This window comes from Nuphar pumila, chromosome 1, assembly GCF_984573655.1.
Source record: "Nuphar pumila chromosome 1, dmNupPumi1.hap1.1, whole genome shotgun sequence".
In the NCBI taxonomy this organism is placed as follows: Eukaryota; Viridiplantae; Streptophyta; class Magnoliopsida; order Nymphaeales; family Nymphaeaceae; genus Nuphar; species Nuphar pumila.
Genome location: NC_143249.1, coordinates 54,554,103 through 54,576,087, shown reverse-complemented (window position 1 = coordinate 54,576,087; position 21,985 = coordinate 54,554,103). Strand labels below are relative to the sequence as shown.

Genomic DNA, 21,985 nt, shown 5'->3' with positions numbered 1-21,985 from the left:
AGAGGTGGTAATGATGGTGAATGTAAGAATGAAAGATATGGTGAATAAGACAGATGCAAGGAAGGATGAAAAGTGTATTGAATGAGGTGATGGATGCTGTGAAACAGGTATGAAGGGGTGCCTAACAGATGCTAGGTAGCGAGGAAAATATTAGATGCTGTGATAAGTAAGTGGGAAGTGAGGGTGATAGTGGAGTATGTGCTGCAAGGTATGGTGATAAGTGCAACAAGGATGTTATAAACAAGGGGATGAGAATATCATGACCAAGGAAATTACATAAAGGGGAGGAACGTGCTGTGTGGATAGCACAGTGGATGTTTCCGGAGGGTGGTGGCTGTATATCATGTTGTAGATAGATTTTGGTGAAGGAGATGGGCATTGCTATCAATGTAATGAGGATGGCTACTTAGGTAAATGGGACATAGTGCCACGGTGCTATGAAGCAGCAATAGGGGGGATTGAAGTAGGATGATGAAAGGTGATAGGTGTGAAGTATGATCAGTGGGTATAATATGTGATTGGTTGCGAAGGGACGCTGTGGAGGTGGGTGATGAAAAGCATGCATAAAAGGAAAGGCTGAGAGAATCTAAAGATTTGCCTATTCAAAGGTATAAATAAATGTTGTCAATTAATAACCTTGGTGCTGAAGGGACAAAAGCAAAAAAAAAAAAGACATGGACTCTACCGCAGTGAAGTCCCCATTATTACCAGAGAGACCAAATTGCAGCATGACTAATCAGAAACCTTGCTTTGGCAGTCATGATAATCATGGAACAACATCAACCACAGTTAAGATTATGCATTTCTAAATACTCAAGCTTGGAATTCAAATAGCCTGTAACAGGAAACAACCAACAAATATAGGGTCACTGATATCCGTAAGCATTTTAATGAGAATATAGGGGCATTTGTCACTTTCCTGTTGCAGTCCCATTCTGCAAAGTCGAGTAGCACTGCATTAGATCCAGTTCAACAGAGAATCCAAGCATTTCAAATCATCAGATTAAGCATTATCATAAACAAAAAAAGAAAAAGTTTATTGAGTCTGATTGATCAAGATACAATGGATGGGTCGTATTTAAAGCAGGTAAATAAAAAAAAAGGATGCAACTAAGATTCATGACAAAATCAGATGTAAAGAAGGACAATAAAACCTATAAAAAGTACTCCAAGATGTTCTTTGTTAACTTTATCAGTCTTTTGATATAGCTGCCTTCATCTTGGTATTTCAAGGCTTGCCAAGTAAGGGCATCTTATATCATTTTGCATTGACAGACAAATTTTGTAGTAGTTTTAGCCTTAAATTCACTTAAAGAAAATAGGTAGATTACACAACAACCATCCATTGACAGATCTCAGACTTGCTTTTTCACACAACTACATTCTTATGGGGGCCCTATTCATCATGCTCCTAATAAATCTAGACAACAGTAACCTCCTTTTACCACCTTAAGAAAACCCTGATACATGCACATGGACACACACACCCAGGACGCTAACACAATCATTAAACTTGCTTAAGTCTTCAATTCCCTTTCAAATAATACTACAAACCATTCAGAAATAAATATAACCTACATTTCAAACCACATAAGCTCATCTTTATCGGGCTCTTCATAAATCTAAACTACTGTAACCTCCATTTAGAACAAAAAACAAGGAAAAAAGGCGTATATTAATTCCATAAGGAACCCAAAAAAGCTATTCCATTTAAAACAAATTATCTTTGCACTTCCACCACAGATCAACATTAATCCCAAGACATCCACCCTTAAGATTCAGACTCGATATAATGTAACTACTGCAATTCATAATCTTGAGAGAGCATAGAATGGCGGCGGTTAGTTCACACATGAAGAACATCAGACTTCACAGAGCTACAACCTCTTTTAAAGAAAATTTCAACTGGCCTGGAATAAGGCTACAATACCAGGCTACAATACCAATATTCTCCAGGGACTGAAAGACTATAAAACGGGAAAGGAAGAAAAAAGGAAGAGAGAATAATTAGGTCACATCGAGGGGAAAATTCACCTAGCCTAGATGTCTCGTGTCAAACACTGTTAGCTACATCACCAAGACAGAGACATGGACATAAGAAATGTGTGATGACAAAGATCATCCAAGAACAAACAAAGCCAGTAATAAGTTACAGAAGAAATTGTTCTACATCGAACATGCACCAAATGTCATTTACATATCCCTGTCAAGCCACCAAAGGCATGGCCCAATAGAAACTATCCAAACTTGCCTAGCAAAAAGAAAGAGTAGGAGCAAAACTTTACTTCAAACTTGTAGCAAGGACAAAATTAAGAAGCAAACTAATGAAAATGAGAAATTGCCAATCCAAACTATGCCTTCTAACAACACAGAAACCATCAAATCATACCTGCGGATTGAGCCTCTTCCCATTCGATATCATCGTCCCCATCATATTCTCTTTTTGCCGTCACTCCAACTTGCCGATGAGATAGTGGTTCAGAAATAGTACTCGCAGTGCTTGATGCAGTGGCACTATTTGTTGTTGCTGCTTTTTGCTGCCTCTCAAGAAGTGCACTGTAGTAGGCCTCTTTTAAGCAAGGCTTCAGCCAGCGATAACAGTTTTTGTCCTCCATCGACACAGAAAACCTGTAACTGGATGCTTTTCATTGTCGTCTGCTGATGCTTCACGTATGAATGTTCTCGAACATGGCAATTGAAAAGGCCCATCATCAACTCCAGGTTGTTTGCATATTTCTGACAAGCATATTCATGGCAGGACATTGCCATATTTAACTAATCCAGTCGTTGGAGAACAATAATTTATTCAATCGAATGTTGATGTTTCTTCTGGAGGTTGAGGATATATCTTATTCGTGGCTGATGCTTTGGAAGTGAAACTCTCTTAATCGATAGGGCAAGCCATTAAAGGAGATACGAAGGAAATAGGAAGAATATGCTAATGGTTTAAGATCTTTAAGATCTTGCTTTAGAGGAATGGATCAGAATTTGTCCATTTCCTAGTGAACCAAATACGAACCCCACTTTTTCTTTTCTTTTGGTACTGAGCATATATCGAAACTTCATGAACAAACACTAGATCTTAAGACAACACGATGGCTTATCGTGAATAGGGAACTTGCAGAGAAATTACAGACATTGAGAGTGTCTACCGTGAGCATCCATGAAACATCATGAGCAAAGGGGTGATTAATACAAAGAATCAGATATAAACACGAAAAACAAGAAGGGAAATAAAACGAAAATTCAAAGTTGAAACGAGAATGGGGATTAGAAATTAGAAAATATCGATCGATTATTAAAATTAAAATCAAAATCTGATGTGAACAGGGGATTAAAAAAAAAGTGGCAATGGAATCAACTATACTGTAAAGAAATAAAATATAAATGGAGGAAAATATGTTGGAATGGATGCCATTCTGATTGATGTTGCACAAGGTGAATTGAGGTTGCACAAGCAACTCAACCTCGCCCATGGTGCGTAAGAAAACCCAAAAGAAGATGCACACATATATATATATACATATATATATATATATATAAAGAAAACGGAAGATCAGAAAGGAGAGAGAAAACAAAAGAAAACCAAGAGATAAAATCTGAAAAATAAAAGAAAACGTAATAGAGAGAAGAATTTTACAGAAAAAAAAGGAAGAAGCCCTTACTTACCTGTGAGTGCAGGAGTTCTGAAAGAGGGGATCTCGGCTGTGGAATTCCTTTCAGAAAAGGTGAATAAAAAAAAAAGGCTGAGGAAGAGACAATGTATTGATGGGGGAGGGGTGAAGGTGATCCTCAGACATCTCAAACTTCTCTACAAGCTGTGAGGAATGGTTTGCTTCAATGGCGAATCAAGTCTTCTTTACCAAGGATCATCAGAGAAACAAAAGAAGGGAGAAGAAAGAGGAGAAAAGAAGAATGAAGGAAGAAGAATCGAGGAGAAGAAGCGATGGTGGGATGAAAAGTGGTTGTTCTGAAGGAGAGAGAAGGGTGCTGGGGTGAAGAGGCGGTGGTGAAGGCTTCTCTTGAGTGCCCTTTTTAAAGAGGAGGAGGAAGGATCTGGAGGATGTTTGTTGGAGATCCACGGGGTGAGGATGGCACGCGATGGAGGGGTCGTTGGAGATCAGTGGATGAGAGAGGGGAGGATCGACCCATCGTTGATGGGCGATCGTGAGGGATAAAGGAGAAAGATAAAAAGTGAGAGGGAGAGAGAGAGAGAGAGAGAGAAAGAGAGAGAGCTTCCGCGATGCATTTTCCAAAATTTTCAATAAAAGGGCCCTTTTAAGAAAGTTTTCTCAAAAAGGGGTTTTTAAAAACTATATATTTTTTTTTGTAATTTCTTTTGCTATTTTGATTTTTTTGTTCATTTTCTTGGTATTTTTTTTATTTTTTTTGTTATTTTTGAAATAAGACTCTAAAATTTACGAGAAAATAAAGGATTTTTGACATATTTTTGAAAATATTTACAAAAGAAAGGTTTTTCGAGAATTTAAGGCTATTCTCTAAAAAATTCTTCAGAAAAATGGGTTTTTGATTCCGAATTTTGAGGAAATATTCCAGTTTTTGACCTCGAATCGAGAACTATGCGATAATGGATCGAAACGGATACCGGATTAACTGTTCAAGCCATTTAAAAAAACCATTTTTGGTATTTTTGTAATTTTGGTTCGAAATTAGATAACAAGGCTCAAATTTGGATTTTGAACTAGATCCGGATCCAAAATTGAGTCAGATATAGATAATTGATTTGATTCCAGTAAATTCAAGCGATAAACCAGAATTTTGAGTGAAAATGACTCAATTTACTCACAAAATGGAGGTCAAGGGCAAAAAGGGAATATTTAAAAGATTTTGAAAAATTTGAGGTGTTCACAAATACTTTATCAAAACAACAACCAGTCAACCATTCAATGAAAAATAATTTAAATATCACAAAATTTTAATGTTATGTGAGGATACTTTCATAAGAATGTCGTTTGAACATCAACATAACATTAAACAAGTCTGAACTTAGTAATACAGAAAATTAGTAGCATATTTACCTTTTTACCCATTTAAATTCAAATGTTTTCTTATTTGTGAAAAATCGAAATGCTTCGCCCCTGAATTGGTTTGGTGCCAACACGAGTCAATTAATTAACTTGAGTCACAAGTTGACTCGCTGAGTTTTCCAACTATGCTTGCAGGTGTGGTCACCATGGTTTGTTTAGTAGGAAAGGACCTTTCAATTATCTAATTACAACATATGAGCAGGTTTTTATAAAGCTTCAAAAATCAATAGTCCAATTTTTTTATAAATTTCAAGACTTATAACAAAATCATATTTTAATCATAAAAAATATATAATTCAAGAATCACTTCCTAGCAAATGGACCATGTTAAACACATATATTGAGGTCTAATTTAAAAAAACAGAACCTGAAACATAAAGAATTAGCACCTTAAGCACCTTGTGATGCTCTAAATATCATTAGTCATTAAGATAATAAATACATAAACAGTAAATGATTAACTTTTAATCCTATTTATTTTCAGGAAATACACAGGTGACTCGAAGAAAAGAATGGTAGATTTGAGCTTTAAGGTGAGATTTAGGACAATGTTTGAGGTCAAAATAATGGATGATTGCTACAGATAGAGGAAATATGGAAAGAAGTCTGCAGATATGAAACTTAGTAACACCAATAAAAAATCACAAAACAAAGACGAGAAACCAAAATCTATGAGAAATTTCCTTGTAAATAAATCACGATCAGGCTTCTTACCTTATGCAAATCGTCAGTAATTCCACCACCACAGCCACCTACCAGCCTCAGACTCAGGAACGAACTCTGCACCTCTCTTCCCGGCACAACACCCTAGCAAGCACCCAATACAGGAGTCAAAATAAAATCCAACCTTAAAACCAAAAAAAGAAAAAAAAAACTAAACAGAAGGCAAAGCCATCTTCTGCAAACAATCGCTGCCGCCATCGGCCTCGCTGGAGCCATCTTCTGCAACCGAGAAGGCGGTGGCTCTATTTTTACAACATCAAAAGCAGATTTCTTCCCATTTGCTTTCGCCAGGTGGTCGGTGGTGGCTGACGGCAGTCGCCGTCGCTATCGACCGACCGTCAGGGCCAACTGCCCAAGTTGGCGATCAACAGCCATGATCGATCCCCGATGGAGGGAGCAACCTCGACGAAAACAAAAAAAAATGTGCTAACCCTTACCTTTGGTGGGGTTTCCGTCGTGGGTCATCCTCCGGACAGGGGGGTGACCTTCGTCGGGGGTCGTCGATTCATTGACAGCCTAGCATTTCGACGGAGAGAGAGAGAGAGAGGGAGGGGCGGTCGACGGAGAGCGGCGCGGGTGAGAGCCAAAAAAACTGAATTCATGCCCTAGGGCATTTTATATTGACATTTAGCGACGAATGGGCGACTGATTGTTTTTGTCGTAAACGTCGTCGTTTTGACTTCCATTCGATGAATGTTCAAAATGTGAAAAGACCAAACTCTTTTGATGAATGTTCAAAATGTGAAAGAAGCATGTAGTTTTGACTTCCATTCGATGTTGAGGGGAACTCTGAATTGACTTTTATGTAGATCAACTGTTTAGGTGAAGAGTGAAGGGAACCGACAGGGAAGATGATAGAGACGTTCATGGAAAAATGATTGTACGTTGCCAAGGCTTGTTAAGAGCGAGTTTTTCAATATCTGTATTATGCTTTTCTCAACACTTGACTTTTCTTGAAGCGCCTTGATGTTGCACACTTGTCAAAAACCCTTGCTTGTTTGTTGACTTGATCTACACAGTTTGTGTCAAATGATATATTAAAAAATCATCATCAACAGCAATTTTCGATTGTTTTTCACCGGATTGTCAAATCTCTTAAAATGCTTTTGAATGGGGTTTTAGCATGGGGCCCTTGTGATCCACCAAGATGAGTGGTGGATGGTGATTTTCAATATCACTTGATCCCATCTCTATCACATTAATTAATACTAAAAGTTTAGCATCAGAGAGAGAGAGAGAGAGAGAGAGAGGAAATCACCAAGACATCTTATTATTTTATTTTATTGCGAAGGGAATTCTCCTCCCTGTGAAATAGGTTAGCTGGTCATGAATGGACATGACTACTACTTTGTACGTAGCTTAACTTAGGACAAAGTGCGCGGTTCGACTTTTCTTGGAAATGCCCAAGTTGCAGATACACGAAGTATTCGTTTAGGCCATCCAACTTTAAAGCTGTATATCCTTTTTGGAAATCAAGCAATTAAATAAGGTGATGCCATCTGTAAAGGTCTGCAACATTTTCTCCTAAATATCCATCACATTACCGTGAATACCCAAAATGTTACCTGCTCCTGACGCCCCGGTTCAGGGATGTGACATCTCATGGGGCCCAGGTAACTATTCTTCACCTCGTTTTCCATGAACTAATCAGGATATCTCCCGTCATATTCATTTAGCAGTGACGTAATTAATGGGAAACGCGGCCCTATTCGTTCCCTATAAAAATTGCCTCATTTTCTTTCTATCCCGCCATATCTCTCTCTCTCTCTCTCTCTCTCTCCTAGAAAAAGAAGGCAACACTAGCGTCTTCAGTTATGAAGGTAAGGCAACTCTACACCTTTCTTAGGCTTTCCAGTTTTTCACTATGATTGCAAACTCGCCTTTCTTTTAATAGCACTCCATGCATCTCTTGCTCTTATCATTTGAGTTGCACCATATACGTTCACGTTTAGAGTTCGAACATTCCAATAACCCAAACCACCATGGTTCCTTCTCTCACAGCGATGCAATCTTGAAACCCAAGATTACAGAAAATAACCAAGTTACACAAATCCTATGAAATTACGCCACTGCAAGAAAGAATAATGGAAAGTAAGCAATGAAGTAGCTCATATATTCTAGAAAATCAACATAAATGTCAATCAATTTACCTCTCATAATACTTTTTGCAGCAAAAGGTGGTGATGAGCGTGCAAATTTGTTGCGAAAAGTGTCGTTCCAAATCCATGGAAACTGTCGCATCTGCACAAGGTATTTTTCCACTTTCATTTTTGCAAAAACACGGAATCATGCTCCACCGTTTGGAATTAGCTTTAGAAATATGCAACTATCTTAACATTATATATATATATATATATATATATATATATGTGTGTGTGTGTGTGTGTGTGTGCATGCTAAATGGGCATGATTTTCAATGTTTTTTTGGCAATTCCATCCTTATAGATCTGTTCAACATGATTGATTTTCTAAAAATTGACACTTGAATCATGTTTTTTGGATGAAAAATATGATATTTAGATCCTTAAAATTTTATAAAAATTAAAGGCTGTTGATTTTTGAAACCTTATGAGAAACTATCTATGCATCAAAATCAAATTCTCCAAGAACTGATTACCATAAAAACCAGCATATAGATCACATATGTAAGGTAAAAATTTAGAAAAAACTCCAAAAATCTAATAACATGTGTCATTTAGGACCGTACCCATTTAGCATGGATGTAATACCTATATATAATAGATGTGATTTATTATGTACTTGATGTTTTAGGGATCAACTTTTGAAGCGTCCGATTCCCACACATGGGTGGGTTTTTATAAGCCTCCAAACATCAACAGTAAAAAATCATTGTAAATTTTTGAGGCTCCACAGAAAACACATGATCCAAATGTGGATTTCTAGTAAATGGATCATGCCCAACACATTTATAAGGTCGAAACTAGGGCTGTCAATGTGTCGGGTTTGGTTCGGATCCAAGTGGAACCAGACTTGGACCCAACTTTTTGGGTATGGTATCAGGTCCAGACTCACGTTTAATTGAGTCCACTATAAGAAAAACCATACCTGGATCCGCTAAAAACTACATGAACCAGACCCAGTAAAAGCATAATTTTGCTGAGGCTGATCCATTCCATCGATGGATGTTTTTTTTTTCTTTTCCTTTTTGAAAGACGATATATCTATGGATGTTTAAGAACGTAACAGACGATGTCCTGATATCCATTCCAAATTAAAGCTTAATGGCAATTCCATAACAATTGACAAGCCAAATGACACCTTCTCTCGGGTTAACCTCCGTTCGGATTGTGTGACATATTTGCAGGTGTGGAATCGGTTGCACTTGAAGGCACTGAAAGAAACCTGGTGGTCGTGGTTGGTGAGGGAATAGATCCGGTTGGATTGACGGAGAAGTTAAGGAAGAAAGTTTGGCACACGAAGCTGGAGAAAGTAGAAAGGGTTGATTAATGGCCCAGTGCAGAAACTGATCATGATGCTGGAGAAACAAATGGTTCATCACAGTAGCAACAATGGCCAAATCAATGGCAGAGGGATTGGAACGGGTGGCCAACATTAATAACTACATATGAGGTCCATGAAGGCCAACAGCAAGTTTCTTGCTCTGTGATGTGAAAGAGGCCTCTCCCTGTTTATTTAAAACTGAATGAGTTTTACGTTTTCTTTCAAAAAAAAAAAACTTTAACTAAAATGAAATGAGTATCTACCGTATTAAATACCTGTTGAGTTCGATGGACCCACACTAAACTGGATTTGATATCGATTACAAGATTTTTGGAACTTGTGGACTTGTACCCTCAACTCAATACCAAACTAGGCAGCTGGTTCCACACGTAGTGTGTATTTAATGATCTAATTCCGCGGAACTCCTATAGAACTTCCGCACTCCCAAACCAAAATGGGTTTGGATCCTGTAGAAATCTGATATCTAAGATCTAAATATAATATCCACAAAACAAGATCTAATATTCGAATACTATACGCAATATCGAAAAAACACGAGTGAAGACGCATACCTGGCCTACATGTAATAGCCAAGCGAAACTAGGATGAGCCAAACTGAACTTGGATGGGCCAAACTGAGCTGCGCTGAGTTGACATGGGTGCGCACAATTCCAATTGCTCACGTAGTGAACTTAAACAGAAAAGACAAATAATGCAATGGAGCAAAGTTTTATTGCTTAATCAAACAACAATACAAATGTGAAGCAGGTTATATGTTCCCCCTTGGAACACGCAAGTGCATATTCTCCGGTCTGAATGGGCGCCACGTATGTAATCACGTGGGGCTCGTTTCCCAGTGTGTGTCTGCATCACTTAGCATCAAAGTCCAATGCATTTGCTAAGACTTAAGTATCCTTTCCCGCCATTAGCGTCATGAAACGATGTTTCGAGTGAAGGACAAAAATGTCCTCCCGCCAGAGTTTACAAATACTTAAGTACCCTTTCCCGCCATTGGCGCCATAAAACGATGTTTCAATTAAAGGACAAAAATGTCCTACCGCCAGAAAGACTTAAAATCATCATTGTTTTCTCCCTAAGGAGTAAACTCCTCTCATTTAACAGGAGCTCCTCGTAATATATCACCCTAAATATTCTGGATCACCCTTTGGCGATGCACCATCTACTATAACAGGAGCTCCCTTTGACGATGCAGCCTTTGTCGTCGTCTGCTGCCGTCGGAGTACCCTTTGTTGTCGTCTGCTGCCATCGAAGCGTAGTCGGAGCACCGTTGCCACCATCGACTGCATCTACCTTCTAGGTGTTTCTCCTCCATTGTCGAATTAGCAAAACTTGCTTCCTAGAAGGTGATTTTTGTTTAAGTTTTCGTTATGTAAACAAATCGATTTCTAAATCTGAATGCTAAATCTTACAAGTGATTGTACTATATATGCTAAATAACACCTATTTTCATACTCAAACAAGAGGCGTGAAAGGCAACGATATGTACTTATGGAGGCTAAATTTCAACAACAATTTGTAAGTTTGAAATTAACAAAGAGTTATACATTTAATACAGTAGCGATTTGTTCGATGCAGTAACAATTTACATGTTTGAATAAATAGCGATTTACGATTTATGATACATGATTTATACATTTAAAACAACAACGATTTGTATATTTAATATAGTAGCAATTTATGATTTACAACGATATGTACTTATGAAGGGTTAAATTTCTACAATGATTTATATGTTTGAAGGAATGCTTTGTACGTTCGATGCACCAATGATTTATACGTTTGAAGCAGTAGTCATGTGTATTTATAATTTATGAAGTTACCATGATTTGTACTTAGGTTTGCTAAATCGTAGTACAATGTTTACTTATGAAGCAAAAATGTTACAATGATATGTACTTATGAAGGGTGCGATTTGTACAATGATTTATACGTTTGAAGCAACAACGATTTATACGTTTGATGCAGTAGCGATGTGTAAATATGAAGTTACCTTGATTTGTACTTAATTTTGCTAAATTGTACTACGATGTTTATTTATGAAGCCAAATATTAACATAGCTTGTAATGTTGGTGATTGTGTAACAAATGTGATAATTTGTAATAATATATACTTGGGAAAGCGGTTGTAACATACAATGATGCAGTTAAATTTATGTGTTGTGCAGGTTAGCAATGACTACAATTTGTAAGACAAGAAAGCCTTCGCCGTTTGAGGGGATGGCTCTTGGAGAAATCATCCGCCAATCTGATATATATGAGGGTTATGTAAAAAACATTGAGAATGAAAAAGACAGAAACAAATTGTTGGATATTTATTATGCTGAGCCTGATCTATCAGATATTGAAGATGAAAAGCAAACGAAGAAAGATGAGGAAGAACTAAAGATAAAGAAGAAGAAGAAGGATGATGAAGAAAAGGAAAAGCAAAGGAAGAAGGAGGAGGAGAATGAAAACTACGCGCACTTATGAGGCAAAAGGATTTCTTCCAGCGGACCATGCAAAATTAAATTTATATGCACATTATTCTTCATGTTATCTGTCATGATCGTTAGTTGCATCGCATTATACTATGCATCGAGTTGTTATTTACCGTGCCAATAAAAGAAATGACTTATCGTATATGTGTATTGACAATAGCGATTCAAGAGACAACAATTTAATGAACAACGATTTGAATACACACATCGCTACCACAATCGTGCAACGATCTAAATGTCACACGCACACGTTTCAATATGATAATACAAATATCATACAAATCGACACTAGCAAACACATAATATGTTACAAATTGATATACATATCGCATAATATATTACAAATCGATACGAAAATTCAGCATAATAGCTTACAAATCGATATTAACAAACAAAACAATATGTCGCAAATCAATAGTATGTTACTACAACTATGATTTGCGTTATACTATTCCAATATTTTTTATACAAAGGCAAATCGTTGTTGCTTACATAGACGTTATTGCTTAAATCACAAACATCAAAACCGGAATTCAGGTCTCACAAGGCATATCAATTTTTGACAACGAGCGGGATGTGAAACAACGTTTCTTTTATAAATGAATGACACATATTTTCGTAACAAAGGCAAATCCTTATGGCGATTTATGATTTACACATTTAAAGCAGCAACGATTTATACATTTAATGCAGTAGAGATTTATGATTTATAAAGTTATCAAGATTTGTAATCAAGTTTGCTAAATCGTACAACGATGTTTAATGTCGAAGTCCAAATGTTACAACTATATGTACTTATGAAGGGTGCAATTTCTACATTGATTTGTTTGTTTGAAGCATTGATTTGTACGTTTAAAGAAGGAACCTTAAAACCCTTAATGCCTAAACCCTAAACCCTAAACCCTTAATATCTTACTAAACCCTAACCCTAAACCCTAAACCTTTAATATCTTACTAAACCCTAAACCCTAAACCCTTAATATCTTACTAAACCCTAACCCTAAACCCTTAATATCTTACTAAACTTTAATGCTAAACCATAAACCCTTAATATATTATTAAACTTTAAACACTAAACCCTAACCCTAAACCCTTAATATCTTACTAAACCCTAAACCTTAACCCTAAACCCTTAATATTTTACTAAACCCTAACCCTAATTCTAAACCCTTAGCCTAAACCCTAAACCCTTAATATCTTACTAAACCCTAACCCTAAACCCTAAACCCTTAATATCTTACTAAACTGTAATGTTAAACTATAAACCCTTAATACATTATTAAACAGAATTCACGTGCTTTTTTGATGAAGCCATTTTCATGAATGGTGATGTAAATAAATATTAACAATTCTATTTTTGTGGCTCATGATTCATGAAAATAGATTCATCCCAAAACTCTTTCTTTGTGAACGAAATTGATACAGAAGTTCATCCTAATAGCTTACAAATCAACACTACAAAACACATAAAATCTTACAAATTGATGTACAAATGGCAAAATATATTACAAATTGTGTCATATCTTACTAAACCCTAAACCTAAATCCTAAACCCTAAATGATGTGTATAACAATGTATAAATTTGAAGGCTAGATGAGAACGATTTGTCCGTGCAATTGTATCGCGATTTATACTCATGCCAAATACGATTTTCATCCAGTTATGGCCGACATAGACGTCATTGTGTAGATCGCAATAGGACAATACATGGTATAACATCTTACAAATCGATACTATAAAATACCTAATATCTTACACATCGATATAGATATCGCATAATATATTGATCATCGATACAACAATTTAGCATAATATTCTTAATATCAATTTAAGATATTGTTTTGATTCATAATATCGATTTCTATCATGATTCTGTATATCGATTTAAGATGTTGTTTTGATTCTTAATATTGATTTAAGATATTGTTCTGATTCTAAATATCGATTTTAAATATATCAATACGAATTTCCAAATCGATTTAAGATATTGTTCTGAATCTTAATATCAATTTCTATGCTTATTCTTAATATTGATTTAAGATATTGTTTTGACTCTTAATAACGATTTAAGATATTGTTTTGATTCTAAATACCGATTTTTAAGATATCAATAGGAATTTTCATATCAATTTAAGATGTTATTTTGATTCTTAATATTGATTTAAGATATTGTTTTGATTCTAAATATCGATTTTTAAGATATCAATACGAATTTCCAAGTCGATTTAACATGTTGTTCTGAATCTTAATATTGATTTCTATGCTGATTCTTAATATCGATTTAAGATATTGTTTTGATTCTTAATATCAATTTAAGATATTGTTTTGATTCTTAATAACGATTTAAGATATTGTTTTGATTCTAAATACTGATTTTTAAGATAACAATAGGAATTTTCATATCGATTTAAGATGTTGTTTTGATTCTTAATATCGATTTAAGATATTGTTTTGATTCTTAATATCGATTTAAGATATTGTTTTGATTCTAAATAACGATTTTTAAGATATCAATAGCAATTTCCAAATCGATTTAAGATATTGTTTTGAATCTTAATATCAATTTCTATGCTGATTCTTAATATCGATTTAAGATATTGTTTTGATTCTTATTATCGATTTAATATATTGTTTTGATTCTAAATATTGATTTTTAAGATATCAATAGGAATTTTTTATATCGATTTAAGATGTTGTTTTGATTCTTAATATCAATTTAAGATATTGTTTTGATTCTAAATATCGATCTTTAAGATATCAATACGAATTTTCAAATCGATTTAAGATATTGTTTTGAATCTTAATATCGATTTCTATGCTGATTCTTAATATCAATTTAAGATATTGCTTTGATACTTAATATCAATTTAAGATATTGTTTTGATTCTAAATATCGATGTCTAAGATATCAATAGGAATTTTCATATCGATTTAAGATGTTTTGATTCTTAATATCGATTTAAGATATTGTTTTGATTCTAAATATCGATCTTTAAGATATCAATACGAATTTTCAAATCGATTTAAGATATTGTTCTGAATCTTAATATCGATTTCTATGCTAATTCTTAATATCGATTTAAGATATTGTTTTGATTTTTAATATTGATTTAAGATATTGTTTTGATTTTAAATATCAATTTTTAAGATATCAATATGAATTTTCATATTGATTTAAGATGTTTTGATTCTTAATATCGATTTAAGATACTATTTTGATTCTAAATATAGATCTTTAAGATATCAATACGAATTTCCAAATTGATTTAAGATATTGTTCTGAATCTTAATATCGATTTCTATGTTGATTCTTAATATCAATTTAAGATATTGTTTTGATTCCTAATATCGATTTAAGACATTTTTTTTATTCTAAATATCGATTTTTAAGATATCAATAGGAATTTCTATATCGATTTAAGATGTTTTGATTCTTAATATTGATTTAAGATATTGACTTGATATTAAATATCGATTTCTATCCTGATTCGGTATATTGATTTATAAGCTATCAACAATATTTTCCATATTGATTTGTATGATATTTGTTCATCGAATTGTGTTATACTATGACAATATTTTTGTAACAAAGGCAAATCTTTGTGGCCGACAACGACGTCATTATAAAATATTTTATTATAAGACGTGAACCACCAAAAATGTGAACCACCAAAAAATCTTTGGCGGTTCCCATAAGCATTAAACTCTTCAGCTATAAAAGGAGTTCTTCACAATATTTCTCCCTAAATGTTCCACAAAAATTCTAACACTTCATCTTCTTTCTCCAGAGCACCCTTTGTCATCTTAGTAAGTTTTTGTGTTGTGCGGGTTACCAATGACTTACATTTCTAAGAGAAGAAATGTTTCATCGCCAGCGGAGAAAACTCTTGATGAAATCATCCAATAGCATGCTTTGTATGAGCAATTAGAAGCATACTACAAAATAATGAGGATTGAGAGTGATAAAGAAAGGAAGCAATTGCTGATAAAGTATAGAGAGGAGCCTAATCCATCAGATATTGAAGATGATAATCTAACGAAGAATGATGAGGAAGAAGTACAGATGAAAAAAAAGAAGAATGATGACAAATAGAAGCAAAATGAAAGAAAGGAGGAGGATAATGAAAAAAGCAAAGGAAATCAAGGCAAAAGAAGGAGGAGGTGGAGGATAGGGGAAAGCAAAGGAATAATAAGGAGAAGGAGGAAGAGAAGCGAAGGCAAAAGGAGGAGGAAGAGGAGAGGGAAAAGCAAAGGAAGAATAAGGATAAGGAGGAAAAGCGACGCTAAAAGAAGGAGAAGGTGAAGGAGAGGAAAAAGAAAAGGAAGGACGAGGAAGAGAAGGAAAGACAAAGGGAGAAGCAAAAGGAGGAGGAAGAGAAAGAAAGGCAATTGAAGAAGAAGGAGGATGAGGAGGAAGAGAAAAAAAGGCAACTGATGAAGCAAGAATATTTAGAAAAGCGAAGGAGGATAAGGAAAATGAAGGAGGCAGAGGAGTGGGAAAGGCAAAAAAATAATGAGAGGGAAAAGCAATTGAATAAGAAGGAGGAAGAGAAGGAAAACCAAATGATGAAGATGGAATAAAAAAGGCAAAGGAAGAAGCATCAAGATAAGGAAGAGAAGGAAAGGCAAAAGAAGGAGAAGGAGGACGAGGAAGAGAAGGAAAGACAAAGGAAGGAGAAGGAGGATGAGAAAGAAAAGGAAAGGCAAATGAAGAAGAAGGAGGACGAGGAAGAGAAGGAAAGACAGGATAAGGAGGACGAGGAAGAGAAGGAAAGAGAAAGGAAGAAGCTGGACGAGGAAGAGAAGGAAACAGAAAGGAAAAAGCATACGATGAATGTGAAGGATGGAAGAAAGAAAGAAGTATAAAAGGAGAGGAAGGGAGGAGATGAAGAAAAGAAAAGTATGACCAAGGTACGTTAATCGCAACTATATGTCGTGGTGTACTGTTGTAGGTAATATTATGAATAATGATTATTCTGTATAGCGATTACTATGTATAGCGATTATTATGTATAGCGATTACTATGTATAGCGATTACTGCGATAGCGATTAATGCGATAGTGATTACTTTATATAGTGATTACTGCGATGGCGATTACTATGTATAGCGATTAACTGTGATTTGATATTTTGGGTTATAGGTACCTCAGAAAAGAAGCAGAGCAGCAGGTGAAAAGCTGAGAGGGCGATGTCAATGGCCTTTAGTTCTATCGTAGTTCAGAAGGCTAAGTGAATATCAAAAGGACCGATTATGAAAGATGCACTTCGACGGCCTTCTCGACCAATATTATTTTAAAAATTGTTGGAACACCATTACCCACCTAGTCAATAAGTGAAACCATAAGATGAACACGTTCCAGTTTAGAGGTTCTGATATCACCATGACCCTAGAAGATGTGGCACGGATTACGAGTCTTAAGTGCCATGAAAGTGCTGTCCTAACACGAGATTCAAACTATAACCCAAGGGACAATTGCATGGCCTTTCTAGGAATGTCGATGGAGGAATTGCGTGAGTGTATTTCTGGTGGAGGCAAATCTTCAATGATCAAAGTTCATTTTTTCTGTAATAAATGGGAAGGTCAGTCCACTGCATGTGCATCTGAAGCAACTGACCAAGATTTGCGCGGCTTCCTTCTTTATTTTTTTGGACTTACTTTATTTTTTGATTGTTCTGGTTCAAGAATAAGTTACTTGTGGTTGCAATTCCTTAAAGACTTAGATGAAGTCGACAACTGGGCATGGGGTGTTACTATGCTCACACACTTGTACAATAAACTTTATCATGCGAGTAGGGGTACGAAAACCGTCGGGGGGTTTTGGCCATTTATTCAGGTATTTGTTTATTACATATTTAGTACTTGTGGACTAAGCTTATTGAATGTTGTAGTCCTACTAATATATTATTTTTGTAGGCCTGGACGTGGGAGCATATTGTCACCTTGCGTCTTCAATGTGGCATTGCGGTTTGTGGTTTTCCCAAGATCGGCGCGTGGGCTTTAATAAATGTCAAGAAGGAAAATGCTTAATTCATTTTAGATGGGCTGCAATTAAATGAGGTAAATGGTTTAAAATTGTTGTAATGTTTAGCATTCTTAAGTAATCATCGCTTTAGGATTTTGTCTTTTTTAGTACAAATCGTTATCGCTTTTGCATCTAACTTTCATTAGCGTAAATCATTATATGTTTTAACATTATTAAGTAATCATCGCTTTAGAATTTTGTTTTCTTTAGTACAAATTGTTATTACATTTGCATCTAACTTTCATCAGCGTAAATCGTTGTAATGTTTAGCATTCTTAAGTAATTATCACTTTAGGATTTTGTCTTCCTTTGTACAAATCGTCATCACATTTGCATCTAACTTTCATTAGCGTAAATCATTGTAATGTTTAGCATTCTTAAGTAATCATCGCTTTAGGATTTAGTCTTCCTTAGTACAAATCGTCATCGCATTTGCATCTAATTTTCATTACCGCAAATCATTGTAATGTTTAGCATTCTTGAGTAATCATCGCATTCAGCATTTCATCTTCCTTAGTACAAATCGTTATCATATTTGCATCTAACTTTCTTTACTGTAAATTGTTGTAATGTTTAGCATTCTTAACTAATAATTGCATTCAACATTTTGTTTTCCTTAGTACAAATCGTTATTGCATTCAACATTTTGCATGAATAATTATGTCTATATCTAAACCACAATCTTCATTGTACAGGTTGTGTGGAGACCTCATGGGGATGGAAAGGACGAGAATGACGAGGTTGTTGCCGAGGCTGCAAGACTGTTTGTCTACAATATTTGGCTCTTTAGCAAATGTGAAGCTGAGTCGCAGCATGATAGTCGATTGCTCCTACAACCTAGCTTGGGACATTGGATACCGAAATTGCCTTTGGCATTAAAAAGGAAGATAAATAGTGGTGTGGCCACAAACGTGAATTGGCACAAACGCTTCAGAAAACAATTGGATAGCTGGAACAAGTGAGGTGTTCATGCCATACCATACGATTATAAAGAACGATAATATGACCCCAACTATTTCAAACAATATTGGCAACCCATGCATGAAAATTGATAGATTGAGGAGAAGAAACCTGAAAGTGAGTTATCTCTTGTCACTGAGCATGTCGTCCTCCACCATAGACATAATGTCCATCGTGTTCATTTGGCGGATACTACAATTTCCTTTGTTGCAATACACGATAAGTGGCAAACATAGCTCAAGAAGGTATCGTTTGACCAAAGGTTAGCAAGATTGGAGAGTGAGAATAAGGAGTTACGGAAGGACATGCAGAATGAGTAAACAAATTGGGTCACTGGTTGAGATGATTACCAGTGGGTTTTATAAGATCAAGGAAATGAAGAGGCCACCGAATAAAGAGACTCCACCAAGTCCAAGAAAGAGACGATTTCTATGTCCATCTGAGTCGTCAAGTGCAAGTGAATAAACATATGTGATTTGTGTATCCCAATAATTCTATATTGTAATTATGTCATTCTTTGTTGTAATTATATAATTCTTTCATTAATAAGTATAACACAAAAGTGCCACTGAAAAATCGATAAGACTACATAAACTTAGGTTTGTAATTATATAATTCTTTCATGATTTGTACTTACGTATAGCGCTTATTGGCTTAGGGTTTATTATGTATCACGATTCCTGTGATAGCGATTACTCTGTATAGCGCTTACTATATATAGTGATTATGAAGTTACCACGATTTGTACTTAGGTTTGCTAAATTGTATAACGATTACTAGCTTAGGGTTTATTACTTATAGTGTTTCTTGTGATAGTGATTACTTAATATGTCGATTACTCAGTATAGCGATTATGAAGATATCATTATTTGTACTTACGTTTGCTAAATCGTATAGCGATTACTGGTTTAGTGTTTATTATTTATAGCATTTCCTGTGATAGCGATTACTTAGTTTAGCGATTAATAGGTATAGCGATTATGAAGCTACCATGATTTATACTTACATTTGCTAAATCGTATAACGATTACTAGTTTTGTGTTTATTATGTATCGCAATTCCTGTAATAGCAATTACTCGTTATATCGACTATGAAGCTACCATGATTTGTATTTACTGTTACTAAATTGTATAGCGATTACCGGTTTAGCTTTTATTATTTATAGTGTTTCCTGTGATAGCGATTACTTAGTAGGGCGATTAATAGGTATAGCGAGTATGATGTTACCACGATTTATACTTCCGTTTGCTAAATCCTATAGCGATTACTAGTTTTGAGTTTTCATTTGTATAGCAATTCCTATAACAGCGCTTACTATGTATAGTGATTATGAAGTTACCACGATTTTTACTTAGGTTTCAGTAATCGTTAAGTGATTACTGGTTTAGGGTTTATTATTTATAGTGTTTCCTTTAGTTGCAAGGAACGTCACATAACATTAGTTTAGGGTTTAGGGTCTAGAGTTTAGGGAGACGTCATTTAACACGCTACTAATGTTATGCGATGTGTCATTCATTTACACGTACTAACATCGTATATATGATACTAGCAAATGAAATGACATCTTTCAATTAATGCGCAATGTAATTTATTTATTAGTTAATATTCTTTTTGCATAAATTTTGAAAACTGGCGGGATGTGAAACAACGTGAAGAATAAATGAATGAAGCGTCATGTTCTGCAAGGAACACAAGACATTTCCTTTAAGAGCATAGAATAGGCGACATTTCATTTAAAGAAGAAAATGAACCTTTCCTATAACCTGCTTCGTGAGCAATGAACAGAAAAACCAACGTTTCCTCTAACCTCCTTCGTTGCAAAAGCTACATCGATATCGAAGGACACTACGATTCAGTCGAACATCCACAAAAACGAGTACCTTTGATTCCTATAATCTGCTTCATCTTTTTTACGTCGTTTATAGTTTATTTACTGAATATAATGCTACAGTTATTATACTGAATATTCAGCTAATTTCAGTGCAACATCTGCAAAACAGGTGCCAAAAAACTCAGCAAATTGCTCAAAGAGAACATTGACCGAATGCGAGATGATTTTGCAGAAGGACACACTATCAGTAAGTTTGTACGTATGAAACCACTATTAGTTATACATTTACGTATGCCATGGGTATGTATACTAACAAGTGCATATTTGTTATAAACAGATTATACACGATTTCATAATATATATTCAAAGCAAGGGAACAACCATGTCGGTCCGCATCGTCACCCCTTATTTTATAGTATATCGGTTATCTTATATGTTTATTTTCTTTTTTTATTTACTAATGTACCTTCATGTTTTAAACTTACTATTATTACTGTTCTTTTCAACAGAGTATTATCCGCCGAATGCCATACGCGGTTGGATTTCTAGATGGAATACAATATTGGGGTAATGATGACCAAATGGCAGACTTTTGTTCAAGTGAAAAGGTTTGCGACTATATCGATTTGTAAGATGTTAAATCTATTTAAGATCTTGTTCTAATTCTTAATATCGATTTTTATGTCATCAATACGCATATTCATATCTATTTTTTAAGATATTTTATAATTGATTTGCAAATATTGATTCCTACATTGTGGCAATCAGAAAAGCATTGGGTCTTATATGTGTTGGATGTACGAGAACAAAAAATATGACTATACAACTCCTTGGACTATGACAATGGTGTAGACCGTGACATTGTGCATTTGATAAGTTTCTATCTTTAAGATTATCGTCTCTTATACCGTGGCCCAGAATTTACTTGCTTTTGCATAAAGCACAGGTTGGATTTTTCAGAGACATGTTGGGTGTCAAATCAATACAATACATTTCAATACATTCAAATCATTCTAATCATTCAGATCAAATTGAAAAAAAATTCATGCAAGACATTCAAACATTGCAAGACATTTCAATATATTCAAATCAATGCAATATATTCAAATCATTCTAATCATTCAGATCAAATTGAAAAAAACTTTATGCAAGACATTCAAACATTTCAATACATTTCAATATATTCAAATCAATGCAATACATTTCAATACATTCAAATCGTTCTAATCATTCAGATCAAATTGTATTACAAGTTGTATTTCACTAGCTCGTGAATGACTCATCATCACTTGTCTGACTTTCATAGTCTTCTTCTTCCTCCTCCTTCTCTTCGTCATCATCTTCTTCTTTTTCATTTAGTGCCCATCCACTTCGTATATCATTTGGATCATATTATTTCATGCATGTGCCATCAGCCAATGAAGATATGACATGCAT

At 35.0% G+C, this 21,985-nt stretch overlaps 1 long non-coding RNA gene across 1 annotated transcript; it reads left to right on the top strand.

The window, feature by feature from the left end:
* The first annotated feature begins 7,969 nt into the window (after positions 1-7,969).
* Positions 7,970-9,197, top strand: LOC149848941 (uncharacterized). The gene is made up of 2 exons (XR_016433185.1): positions 7,970-8,021; positions 9,097-9,197. It is a non-coding gene; the product is annotated as an uncharacterized LOC149848941 (long non-coding RNA).
* The last annotated feature ends 12,788 nt before the right edge of the window (positions 9,198-21,985 follow it).